Raw genomic sequence first — 14,160 nt, 5'->3', positions numbered from 1 at the left:
AGCAAATAAAAAAATAAAAAAATAAATTAAGGAAAAACCAAATTTACATGCTAAACTCCAATACCCCCAAACCTAGAAATGAACATTGTCCTCAATGTTTAAAATTTAGGCACAAGCAATGTCAAACATAACAATTGAAGGTATTAAAGCAAATAAATAAATAAATAAAACAAAAAACAAAAATAAAATAAAATAAAATAATTACAAAATAAAAATTACAAAACAAACAAACAAATAAGAAGAAATGAAACAGTAAAACAGTCGAAACAAAAAGCCATAAACAGACAGTCTTACGCAAACCAAAACCCAAACAATTAAAAGCCCAACCCAAAAGAAAGTTAACCCACCTTGAAACCTAAACAACGGTGAAAACCCGACCCACAATAATATCCGAAGCCCAGACGTTTATTTTTTATTTTTTATTTTTATTTTTTTTAATTTAAAAAAAAAATGTGCATTGGGAGTGCAAAGAGTGTGATTTCTGAAAGGGAAGAGCGTGGTCCCTGATGCCTTGGTTCCTGGGGAGTCACGGGTGAAAGGGGTGAGGGACGTGTCGGCGTGCAGAGGCAGCAGTCACATCCCCCAAGCCAGAATTATTGGCTTCTTGGGTGAAGCGGGACGACTTTTTCACTAGAAGGTGGTGAAAGGTGAAAATGCAATTAAGGGGGTTGGGAAACGGGTGCGGCGACATATAGAGATAAGCGGTAAGGGCCGCACAGAACTCAGAACCGCAGCGGCTAGGGTTTAGCAGACTAAGTCTATAAAAGGTAAAAAGAAAGGGTAAAAAAAACACAAACTCAGAAACACACAAAAGAGAAAAGAAAGAAAGAAGAAAAGAGAGTGAGAAATCAAATGGCCTCTAACTACCCATTTTCGTTGGATCTCAACCTAGCTCCACCGACTCAGACACGAGGCCAAGCAGCGGCACCAGTATGGATGCCCTACTTTGCTTCCGCACGGGGGCCTGTGACAGTAACTGACTCAATACTCCTGGACAACGATGTTGCCATTGGAGTGGCTAGAAATTTAGTGACTCCTAAAGATATACGTGTTCTGGGGACAAGGGATGACAACCGGGTCGTGAGCGATGCCCTGGCACTGAGCGTGCAGAGTACGGCAACAGTCGCAAGTTTGGGTCATCGCCTACTTGCGAAGTCCCATGAGGTAGAGGTGCTGAAAGGTCAGTTGGCGGCGGAGCGAAGTATGGTTGAGGAGTGTCAGACTGCTATAAAAAGCTTGAAAAGGGAGAGGTCAAGGATAGTGGAGGTGAATCGACACCAGCTAGAAGTATTGAGGGACGAGAATAAAAACCTATCAAAAATGGTAGAGTTGTACTCTCGCGACATGCGAAAACAGCTGGAGGACCTAGACCGACCGGGTAAACGCAAACAAGCAGATCGCGAGAGTAGTTACGCTCAAGCTAAGATTGCGATCTTTGGGAGCTCAAGTGATGAGCCCCAAGAAGCTGTGCGTGAAGCCCCGGAAGAGGACAGCCAGAGGGCCAAACTCAAAGCTCCAATGGTCGAGACACCAAGCACCGAGAAGAAATGATTTCCTACTGCATTATTGTTGTTTTTATTTTATTTTGTTGTTTTTGTATTTTCGTTATTTTGTTTCGGAAATAAAAGAGTAAGGTTGCAGAAAGAAAAAGAAAAAGAAAACACACTTCCCAACTAAAATAAAATAAAGACGACAAACGGAAAAGAAAACACATTTCCCTAACTAAAATAAACTAAAGATGATAGCCGAAAGGGAAAAGCAAAAACACAAAGCTCTAGAAAATGAAAGTAACGGGCAAAAACATTAAACACCAGAAAACACGGAGGAAAAAAAAAGAAAAGTAAAGTAAAGGTGCTCCCCCTTGAAGCGATTAGGTCGAGCATGCCCGGGAAATCCGAAATGGTGTTGGCTCTCTCTCATCAGCATATGTCTATTTAAACCACACCTCTGCAAGCGGATGATACCCAGCATTTCTTCCTGCAAACTCAAGGAAAAACATCAAAAAATTCAGAAGCAAAACAAATGGCATCCTCATGCACTCACCTTGATGATCTCAACCTTGAGCTCTCACTTGCACCACCGAATGCCCAAACAAGGGCTCCTCCAAACACTGTCTTTCCAAACTCTTCATATCATCACGGCACGGCCTCAAACTTTGCTGAGGCAATACCGAACTTTTCTGAGGCACTGTCGAACAAAGCAGTGCTGCTAGGAGGCATGATTAGCAGCAAGCTCACTCCGACAGATCATCTGCATGTGGCACAGAGGTCTGATAAGGCAGCGGTAGAGGAGTCCCACAATTTAACTGTGCTCCACGCGGTCTCCGCTACCAATTTGGGCATGCGATTACTGGCGAGGACAAGGGAGTGTGCCGCGATGAGCGAGGAAATAGCTTCCTTGAAGGCTATGGTGGCGGACTTGCAGAAGCGGCTCTACTGTGCCAATCAGCACGTGGAAGCACTGCAGAGAAAAAATGAGGACCATGTGGAGCTGCTGCAGATTCTACAAGTGCGAGAAAATAGAGGCAAGCCATGATGATGATGGAGATGAAGAAGATGAAGAAGATGATGATGAAGATGATGATGATGTTGTTTTTTTGTTTTTTTTTGTTTTTATGCAATGTTTGAATTGAAATAAAGTTTGTTTTTAACACTCAGAGAAAAAAAAAAACTAACTAACCATACCACGTAAATAAATACATAAACTAACTTAACAAAACAAAAACAAAGACTTAATAGAAAAGAAAACAAAGAAAATAAAAAAAAAATAAAAAAAAATAAAAAAAACTTAATTTAAAAACACACGAATATACAAGCAACTCATGGATGACCAGTTAAGGGCCTCAGAAAACACAGCCAGGGGATCCGGGAAGGTTGGAGGGGTCACAATGGTCCCGCTTAAAACCCAAACTTCTTAGACACCGAAGGTGTCGCCTATAGAACTCCTAGACACTGTATTAACGGAAGTGCTCACTGGGGTTACCATAAGTCGGCTCATATGAAAAAAAAAAAAAATTTAATTATTTTAAAATTTTTAAGATAAGAAATAAAAACAAATTAAGATAAAATGAAACAACAAACCATAAACAAAAATGAACTAAGTACTGTAAACAAATTCAAACAAACAACATAAATTGTTGTACTAAAAGAAACAAACCAAGAAACCAAAGAAAAAAAAAACAGCACTTTCTATCACCCGTTTATCACCATTTGGACAGATTCGTTTCTATGTTTTTCAGCTTCGACCTCTGTTCAGTTTTTAGGCTATAACTTTCCAACCGTAAGTCCAAATTTTACGTTCTTTATATGGTTGGATTCAGCATAGAAAAACAAAGAACTCAACGCGGACCAAAAGGCAAAAACAACTACGAAAATAAACAGAATTCAAAGAAGAGAAAGGATTGAAATGCTCCCCCTTGAAGCGATTAGCTGGAGAGTGGTTGGCCATAGCAGCTGGAGGTCGACTTCTCCGCTACTCCATACTCCATGTCTCTATGGATTGGGTTGTCTCCTCTCTCTCCCTCTTTCTTATTGAGCTACTTCAGAAATGCTTAAAGAAAGACAAGGAAACTTGAAACAGATTTTTAGATTTATTGGATTAGGAAACCATAACTTAAATGAAAAGGATAAACTAAACTAAAACATCAAGATTAGGGATCTTGACCACAAACATCTAATTCCATGCTTCAAAGTAACAAGCACCAATGGGTTGTGTAAGCTGGGACTTAAACCCAGTTCTCTTGCTTGTTGGGCAATTGTCCTTTTCTGTTGGACTACAAACACAACTTGTCCATCAATGGCATTAACTTTAAAACAAGAAATTGTCTAGAAAAACATGAAACTGAAAAATAAAAATAAAATAAGGGAAAAGAAATAGAACCAAACTATGTTGCCAATCCCCGGCAACGGCGCCAAAAACTTGTTGCGTAGATACAGCTGCACCAAAATGGATTCAGTTGCATCCTCAACTTGTGATACTCGCAAGTGCACGAGCCGTTTGGTAGTATAGCATATGTAAGTGCGAGGTCGATTCCACGAGGATTGGTGATTGAATGATCCAATTCATTTTCCCTACACAAAACAGAAATGAAAAAGAAAGGAAATAAATAAAACAAGGAAGAAAGAAAATAACTAACTCAAGTAGATAAGTTCCCAAGTTCAATTAGATTAATGGATTGATTCTAGCTAAAGTATGATTAAGCCATGGTGTGTGGTCATAACCTTGTGTTTCCTAATTCCCTAATTTGATCATTTGTTGTCTAACCTAAAATTAAGCATTAGGAACCCATTAAGCATAGAAGAACAATTTAAACAACCAAGTATGTATCTAATCCCTGTTGTCGAATGTCCATACATACTCTTCCTATTCATAGTTCAATTCGAATTAAAGCATGGTGTATACTCTTAATTCAAACCAAGATAGCTAACATGCAAGCCTAAATGGTGATCAATCATTCAAACTAGCATATTAACTTATAAGCATAATGAATAAGAACAAAAACCATAATTGAAACTTGGAAACTAATTCAACTTGAAAACTTAAGAAAAGAATTTACATTACAAAGAAAAATAAATTACAACTAAGAAGCAAAAGGAAAGCTAGAATTGAGAACTAGAAAGCAAAATTAAGAGAATTTGAGGGAGAGAAGGGAAGGGAGCTCTAGAGAAGTGTTTGAGAGCTCCCCCCCTTGGGGTGTGTTTACAAGCTTGGGAAACCTCACTATATATAGGCCTAAAGAAGCTGAAAAATCTGAATTAAGTATGGCTAATGCATACAACACTTTGTTTTATAAAATCTGAAATGGTTGATGCACTTCACTAATGCATACAACACTTCCATTATAAAATCTGAAATGGTTGATGCACTTCACTAATAAATCCCACCAGCAGCCCTAGCTCATCTTCATGTCACCATGACCAAGCTTCCAACCAGAAATAATAGCTCATCCTGAGGTCAGCATGACCAGCAACTTCAAGGGCTTACGAATTGGGCTTCCCTTAAGCAAATTAAGACTTTAAGCACTCAAACTTGAAGTTCAGAATGTCTTCTTTCCAGCCATATATCATTTGGGCCAATCCAAGGTCGGAGGAGGAAGTTAAGGCCAAAAACAAATTGCTAACTCATTTTGCGCGCTGATAAAATCCATCCTGAGCATGGCTCTGTGTTTGCTAGGTAACAGACTCCACAATTATCCAATGGGGCTGAATTTCGGATATGTTATAGTATACACCCATTGGAACAACTTTCATGAAGAATGTGGCCTCTATCCGAGCTATGTAGGTTGCTGAAACAAAGCTTGCAATATGACCTACGAGGGCTGGCAGGGGACTGTAGCCAAAATTGAGTTTGTCTTTAAGCTCTTCATCCATTCATCCAAATTAGGCCCTAACATGCATGGATTGCATCATTTACTATCCAAAGCCCTCATTATTACCTAAAGCTCAATGAACTGAAAGATAAACACAAAAAGGATTAAAAGCACAAGTTTAACTCAAAAACATAACCAAATCATAAGCTAGAATGGTACAAAATGATATACAATTATGAACTGATCAGACATCTATATAAATACAATTGCGAAAAAATATTTACAAAACTTTGTAAGTCGCGCATAGCGCAGCGCGTGTGATTAAAAAAAAGCCTCTCGCATGCGCTAAAGCGCATGCAGGGAGGCTAGTCTAATCTAATTGTAAAATAAACATACACACACTCTCTCTCTCTCTCTCTCTCTCTCTCTCTCTCTCTCTCTCTCTCTCTCTCTCTCTCTCTCTCTCTCTCCGAAGTTAAAATTTTGAAATTACGTAACAAATTCACATGCAGGCAGCAACAGCTTCAACAGTGACATGGTAGCATCTACCCTCAACAAATTCCTATTTGAATTGCTCAAAATTACCGGACTTAATTGCCTCCCTTACAGTGCGTTTGGATGAGGGAAATAAAATTGGGATTTTGACAAAAGTCAGAATTTCTAAATTGATACAAACCAATTCCCAATTTTACAAAATCCTGACTTTTGTCAAAATCCCATTTTTATTTCCCTCATCCAAACGCACTGTAAGGGAGGCAATTAAGGGATTGCATTCATAATTCATGCCCAAAGATCCTCAGTCACAAGACTAATACAAATACAAATACAAATAACCACATAGGGTTAATACATATACGAAAACACAGTAACCACAAAGGGTTAATCCAAATAATACAGAGGAGTTCATGGGCAACAGCAAACCCAAAGGGTCAAATAACAGAAAAAGTTCTTGCATTGATTTGAAAGTTTTTTTTTTTTTGGTCGAACATTGATTTGGAAGTGACCCTCATATACGTTTCACTATTCCACTTGTTCATCAATCTAATCTAATTGTAAAGCAAAATCACACACACACTCTCTCTCTCTCTCTCTCTTCTCAAAATTAAAATGTTGAAATTACGTAACGAATTCACATGCAGGCAGCAACAGCTTCAACAACAACATCAACATGGTACATATCTACCTTCAACAAATTCCTGTATGAATTGCTCAAAATTACTGGACTTAATTGTCTCCCTTACTGAGCGGAATAATTCTAGATAATGGTGAGTACTATGTCTGCAAAATCAAAGGACAATTTGATGATGATGATGACAACTACGATGAATGATGATAACAAAGATGAATAATGATGATGACACACATTTCTAGTAGAGTATCGAGCCGGAAATTTATGAACATTGAGCAGGTGATTGATGTAAGCTTTTGTATGATTCTTGCATGTGTATAGCAGTTACAATTTTCCACAATTGGTGACATATCTTTCCAGAAAAAGTAAAATATGTTGTAAAGATAATGGAGGGAGCCCACATACTGGATTCTTTGTTAGCCACATTTTGGAGGAATTTCTTACACACCCACGTGAAGCTTGGCTGCTTCCATTGAATTAGCCTATAAATAGGCCATCCTCACTACTTGCAAAGACAGAAAAAAAAACACCATCTGAGAAGAAAATGAGAGCCATGAAGGGAGGAAGGAAAAAGGAAAGGAGAGTGAGAGGAGAGAAATATCAGTGAGCCAGAGAGATTGTAAACACCAAGTAGCCCTATTATTTTACATAGTGGAAAAGTTACTGTTGCTGCTCTCAGAGGATGTAGGCATGGACGAACCTCATTAAATATTGTGTCTCATTTACTTTACGTTCTGCCCAATATTCCCGCATATACCGTTTATTTTACAACAGGTTATTAGCACGAGAAACTCTCAAGAAGAAAAGCAGTGGAGGAGTTGTGGTCTGCTAGAGAGAGGGAGTTGCTGACTTTTACAGGAGAGAGATATACGAGCAAAGCCACCGAAAAATGATAAACTCTATGTCTCTTTACCTTATTCATTTATTTTATTGATATTCTATACTATTCAATACCACTTCCTCATGCTTGACCATACAAAGAGAGTTTGTACTAGTGGCAGGTGAGAAAGCAACATGATTGGAAGCATGCGCATATGCACAAAGACCATTTCCATATATAATATTATTATAGTATGATATTAAAACATACATCTTATTTTATATAAGGCCCACATGGGTTATTGCAATATACTTTATATATATATTCGATGGTAGTTTTATCCTTATATTTACTTTATTTATGGTATAGGTTTATTAGCCATATTGTTATAAAGTAAAAAGTGAAGTCCACATAAATAAAGCGAGAGGGTATTAGTCAAAAGATAAAATTATAATGTTGGAAAGAAATCATTATGTCTCCCTTAAGAGCCATTTGCTTTGCCTATAAATAGGCATTATATCTACTTGTAAACACACACGAATGAGAATAAAAGAGAGTGAGAGCAAGAAAAGAAAAGAGAGAGTGAAGTCTATTCTGAAGAGAAACTATATTAGTGTAAACACCACAAAGAGCAAATATAATTCCACTCCCAATATTTAGTGGTACTTCCTATTCTCTGATTATTTTATTTTATAACACGTTATCAGCACGACAGTCTCTCCACCTTTAAATTTTCTCAGCTCAACACTATGTGGTTATTTCTCTTTCTCCTCTCCATCATATGTCTCCTCTCACTATACTACTACGACGACATGCAAACTTTCTTTTTTGTGCTCTCACAATTTTTGTGTTGTTTCATCCATGTTTGTTTAATTTATTTCTTTGTAATATAATTTGGAATGGCGCGGTTTTATACCCCATTCTGTCATTTTATGGTGGTGTAATTTTCATTACCCATCGCATTGTAACACAAGTTATCATAATAAAATGATGGTGTGATCTTAAAACCCATCTATTATATCTTGAACAGTGGTGCAGTTATATTGCCCACAAAATATAATATATTTTTAGTGGTGGTTTTATCCCCACATTTACTATGGACGGTTTTCACCTCCTATATTTTTAGTGGTGGTTTTATCCCCACACTTATTTTATTTACTGTATGGTGTAGGTTTATTACCCATACGGCAATATTTATTTAAAGTGTGGTGCGGGTTTATCGTCCACACAACTGCTTTTATTTAAAAGTATGGAGCAGGATTAGTGCCCATACCAGCACGTTTACTTTACCGCACATTTACTTTTATTTAAAGTATGGTGCGGGATTAATGTCCATACAGCAAGCAATTTACTTTATGAATTTACTTTATCGCACATTTACTTTCATTTAAAGTATGGTGCGGGTTTATCGTCCATACCAGCAAATTTATAGCACTTTATTTTTATAATCAAAATGAGGACCTGGAGTTCCTCAAACAATTAGAGGGCCAGAAGGTCCTATTAATAAATGGCTTAATGTCCCAGATCTCGAACTTGAAATTTTGGGTAAAATATGCATGATATCTTTTGACCTGAAGTTCAAAAATATATTAAGCTTGAAGATTATTGCGAATTCTAATGCATCTCATTTTTCTTTTGAAGATGGCAAATTTGGCAAAATTGGAATTCGCTGCCCTATACATTTCTGGGGACAACTACCTATCATGGGTCCTGGATGCCAAGATCCATCTGCGTGCTAATGGCCTTGGAAAAGCAATTGAAGATGGAAGTGATGCATCACCTAAGGAAAATGCGAAGGCCATGATTTTCCTTCGCCGCCACATTCATGAAGCGCTGAAAAGCGAATATGTGGTAGTTGATGAACCATTGGTCCTATGGAAAGCTTTATGTGAGAGATATAATCATCAGAAGACGGTGACTCTCCCAAGAGCTAGATACGAATGGACACACTTGAGATTTCAGGATTTCAAGACAGTGTCTGAATACAACTCAGCTATGCACAGGATCACCTCCCTTATGAAATTATGTGGTGAGAATATCTCTGAGGAAGATATGCTCGAGAAAACTCTGAGTACATTCCATGCCTCAAATGTGCTCCTGCAGCAGCAATATAGGCATAGTGGTTTCACGAAGTACTCAGAACTTGTATCTTGCCTCCTGTTAGCTGAGCAGAACAACGAGCTTTTATTGAAGAATCACCAATCTCGCCCAACGGCTCAACACCACTTCCTGAAACAAATACTGCATCTCGGGAAGTGAATGCCACCTCATCTCGTGGCAGTATCCACAAACGTGGGCGAGGAGGCAAGCGTGGCCAAAGACAAGGGAGTAGAAAAGATCGTGGTGCTCATTCATATGGCTTGAGGCCAAGGAGCAATCCATCCACGAATGGCAAAAATGCATCCAGAAATAAGGGAAAAACACAAACAAGCCATGTACCCAGAAATGATGAAAGCACTTGTTACAGATGTGGTGCAAAGGGACATTGGTCGCGTACATGTCGTACGCCGAAGCACTTGGCGGATCTTTATCAAGCTTCACTTAAAAATAGGAAAGTGGAGACAAATTATGTTGAACCAGATCCGCCAGCCATAGAAGGCTCATCGGAAATATCGCATCAGTTAGACAAGACGCATCTAGATGTTTCCGATTTTGTAGCCGAAGGGGGGAATGAAGTTTATGGGTCCGAATTGGATTAGATTCCTTCATGTAACATTTGTATTATCTGAAGCACTGTTTTTTTTATTCCTGTCTTCATTTCAATCCAATAAAAGTGGCAATGTTTGAATGATTGTTTATTGATTCAACTTATTTTATTTATTTGAAGGCATGGATATAAATTATGGATGCCCCCAAAACACGAGCTCTAGCAAAGATATTTGTCTTGCAGACAGTGCGACTACTCATACAATCCTCCGAGATCGAAAGTATTTCTCAAACTTGATGCTTACAAAAGCAAAGGTAACAATCATATCAGGTCCTGCAGATCTGATTGAAGGCTCAGGAATAGCCCAAGTTATGTTACCAAATGGAACAATACTGTCCATTCAAGATGCCTTGTATTCATCTAACTCCAGAAGGAATCTGTTGAGTTTCAAAGATATACGTTTGAATGGCTACCATGTTGAAACAAAGAATGAGGAAAACATGGAATATCTTTGCATTACTTCCAGTGATACCCAGAAGCGTATACTAGAGAAGCTTCGTGCTCTATCATCAGGATTGTACTATACAACCATACGGACAATTGAGGCACACAATGTCATGGACCAGAAGTCCATTGACTCAAATACTTTTAAGCTTTGGCATGACCGGTTGGGTCATCCTGGATCCACCATGATGCGTAGGATCATCACCAACTCTAAGGGACATCCCTTATTAACAAAACACATTATGGTATCAAGTGACAGCTTTTGCCAAGCTTGTTCACAAGGGAAGTTGGTGATTAGACCATCACAACCGAAAGTTGATGTTGAGTCCCCATCATTTTTGCAGAGAACCAAGGGGACATTTGTGGACCTATTCATCCTCCCTGTGGACCATTTCGGTACTTTATGGTCTTGGTGGATGCATCTACCCGATGGTCACATGTTTGCCTTTTGCCCACTCGGAATATGGCATTTGCTAGGCTCTTGGCTCAGATAATTAAATTGCGAGCCCAATTCCCAGATTATCCCATTAAGTCAATTAGACTCGATAATGCTGGTGAATTTACATCTCAAACTTTTGATGATTACTGCATGTCGCTAGGCATTGACATTGAACATCCTATTCCCCATGTTCATACTCAAAATGGCTTGGCAGAAGCTTTGATTAAGCGTCTTCAATTAATAGCACGAACATTACTAATGAAAACAAAGTTGCCAGTTTCTGCTTGGGGATATGCCATTTTACATGCAACATCTCTGGTGCGGTTGAGGCCCATCGCCAACAATCAATACTCTCCAATACAACTTGTGTTGGGTAATCAACCAAATATTTCACATTTAAGAGTTTTTGGTTGTGCGGTATATGTGCCTATTGCACCACTGATGAGCACATAAACTATCACATTTATTATCCCTAAATATATTTGGTAGTAATTGATTTTCTTACAATTTTAGTTAATTAGGTTTGTTTTTCACTTTTGCACTTGCTTACATACCCATTACATAATTGATGATGATTTCATTTTAAGGTTGAAGAAGATCATTGGATGCTAGTAGGCAAATGGATGCAACAACCAATGAAACAAAAAGATGAAGAATTTGAAGAATGGAGTCATCAACACTATGAAATAAATAAAGGAAGCAAATTGGCAATTGGTTTGATGGCAAGTGGAAGACATATTCAATTCATGCATGGAGTGGATGAAGCAACAAACAAGATGGTGGCTTGAAGATGTGGAATCATGAACTATTAAAATTGTGAGTTAAGCAAATGAAATGAAGGATGATGATAAGAGGTGCAACACTTAACCAAAAGAAAGGATTGAATAACAAAAGCAAGTAGAAGTGGAGCAACAATTGAAGAAAAGAAGAAATATTAAGATGAGGGTTATGGTTGTGCATTGAATGAGATGAGAATTTTAGATTTTAATATTTCCCTAGTTGTTGAGATTTAAGGCTATAAATAGGAAGCTCTACAAGCCTTCAAACCACACCAAGCTCACAATCTTCTCTTGAGCTCTCTCTCCTTCCTCCAATTCTTCTAGTTCTAAATTTCTGTTTTAGTTTTATTTTATGGGGAACTAACTCCCTAGCTAAGGCTAGGGGGATAGCTTTTAATATGAGTGTGTAATTGTTATTAGTTTGATCCAAACTTAAGCTTTAATGTGAATTTGTAGTTTTTGTTCAAATGGAATTTGTAGTTTTCTTTTTAATTAATTGATGAATGTTTGATAATCTATTTCATGGGTTCAATCATGTTTTTCCCATTGTGTAGTAAAAACTTTCATGCTTTTAAAAGAGAAGAGAATTACTAAAGATTAATAGAATTTCGATGAAGTTTATTTTTTGATAGTTTGTTGCCAATGGTACAAGTTATGCTTAGAATACTTTTAAAGGAAATTAAAAAGAGCTTTAATTATTTTGAACAACTACAATGGAAAATATTTTGTGGATCAAATTATTAAGAGTTGCATGCTTATGTTAAAAGTGGAACCCCAATGCCTTAGTGTTTTAATCAATTAAATTTTCTCTAAATCAAATCTTGCATAAATCAACCTCTCAATCACACTTGTTCTTTTTCATCTCTGTTATTTTCTTTACACTGCTCTCTGTGGATACGACACTCGGACTTCCGAGCTACACTGCTATACGACACCTCCCTTGGGTTTTGCAAAGTGGTGCGAACAAATTGGCGCCGTTGCCGGGGAGCGGCTTGTCAAAGAGTACAGAGATCCCCTTGGTCAGAGGTTTGCTGGTTATGTGAAATTCTTCACATATGGTACACTCTTTCCAACTTTCATCCTATTGTTGATATATTTTTTTTTTTAAATTTTGTTTTTGTTTATTTATTTATTTACTTTATGCGACCTAGAGATCATCTAGGAATGTTTATCAGAAAGTCTGAAACTGTTAATTTAGAACATTCTGCTTCAACTTCTTCAACTGAAATATCCAATAAATCTGAAAGCATGGCAGCAATTGTGAATGATGAACAAGAAATTGCGAATAATGAACAAGAAATTGCGAATAATGAACAAGAGGTTAATGCTCAGATTTTGAATAATGAAATGAGAGAAGAAGTAGTTGCACCTAGAACTTTAGAGACATTTTTGCATCCTATTCGTGCACCAAATCCTTCATGCATCATGTTTCCACCTAACATGCCAAATTATGATTTCAAACCTGGAATGATTCAATTACTACCTATTTTTCATGGCATGGAAAGTGAAAATCCTTATGTGCATGTTAGGGAATTTGAAGAAGCAATTGGCACCTTTTACAATGTTCAACTTGATAGGATTAATTTCATAAGGTTGAAATTTTTTCCTTTTTCCTTAAAAGAAAAAGCCAAAGGTTGGTTGTATTCATTAAGGGCTAGATCCATAGGTTCTTGGGGGGAAATGACTCAAGCATTTTTTAACAAATATTTTCCTAATCACAAGACGATTGCTCTTAAAAAAAGAATCTCAAATTTCTCTCAAAAGGAAAATGAAACTTTGTATCAAACTTGGGAAAAATTTAAAGAGCTTTTGAATTTGTGTCCACACCATGGCTTTGAAAACTGGCGTCTCGCTAGTTATATCTATGAGGGACTTCTCCCCCGTGATCGCCAATTTGTTGAGTTTATGTGTAATGGAAATTTTATGCAAAAAGACCCTGATGATGCCTTAGAATTTTTGGATGAAATTGCTGAAAAAGCTCATCAATGGACTGTCCCCAGTCTAGTTGAGACCACTGATCGTTCAAGAATTGCCACATCTTCTACTAATAAAGGAATTTATCAATTAAAAGAAGAAGATGATTGGAAATTAAAATTTGAGGTTTTGACTAAAGAGATAGCTGCTTTGAAAACGGAAAAATCAAATTTGCCTCAACCTGTTTTTCAAGCTGATGTTAATCAAGTATGTGATTCTTGTTATGAGATTGGTCATACTGTTAAAAATTGTCCAATTTTTCAGGAAATGAAAGGAGCTTATGAGGAGCGTTGTGCTGCTGTTGGAAACTTCAAACAACAATATTCTCCTTTTTCCAACACTTACAATCCAGCAACAAGGAATCATCCAAACTTTCGTTGGAGCAATGATTCACAACCTCAGGTAAGTGATAGAAATTCTTTCAATCATCAGTTTCCTGCAACTAATACATTTAATGCTAGGCCTTCTTTGAGCGATACTCTTCAAGCATTTATGCAGGAACAGCAGAAGCAAAATCAAAGGTATGATACCTTGTTTGGTCAAATGGTTGAAGAAAATAA

At 37.5% G+C, this 14,160-nt stretch overlaps 1 non-coding gene and 1 pseudogene across 1 annotated transcript; one reads left to right on the top strand and one right to left on the bottom strand.

Annotated features, from left to right (window-relative positions):
• Nucleotides 1–8,898: 8,898 nt before the first annotated feature.
• On the top strand, nt 8,899–9,956 carry LOC148292334 (uncharacterized; annotated as a pseudogene).
• Nucleotides 9,957–13,354: 3,398 nt separating this feature from the next.
• Nucleotides 13,355–13,461, bottom strand: LOC148292333 (small nucleolar RNA R71). Its single transcript, XR_015827221.1, has one exon. It is a non-coding gene; the product is annotated as a small nucleolar RNA R71 (small nucleolar RNA).
• Between the last annotated feature and the right edge of the window lie 699 nt (nt 13,462–14,160).

Source organism: Prunus avium, chromosome 8 (assembly GCF_965620075.1).
Source record: "Prunus avium chromosome 8, drPruAviu1.hap1.1, whole genome shotgun sequence".
NCBI classification, from domain to species: domain Eukaryota; kingdom Viridiplantae; phylum Streptophyta; class Magnoliopsida; order Rosales; family Rosaceae; genus Prunus; species Prunus avium.
Note: the sequence above shows the minus strand (reverse complement) of the source record. Positions and strands in the feature narration are given on the sequence as shown.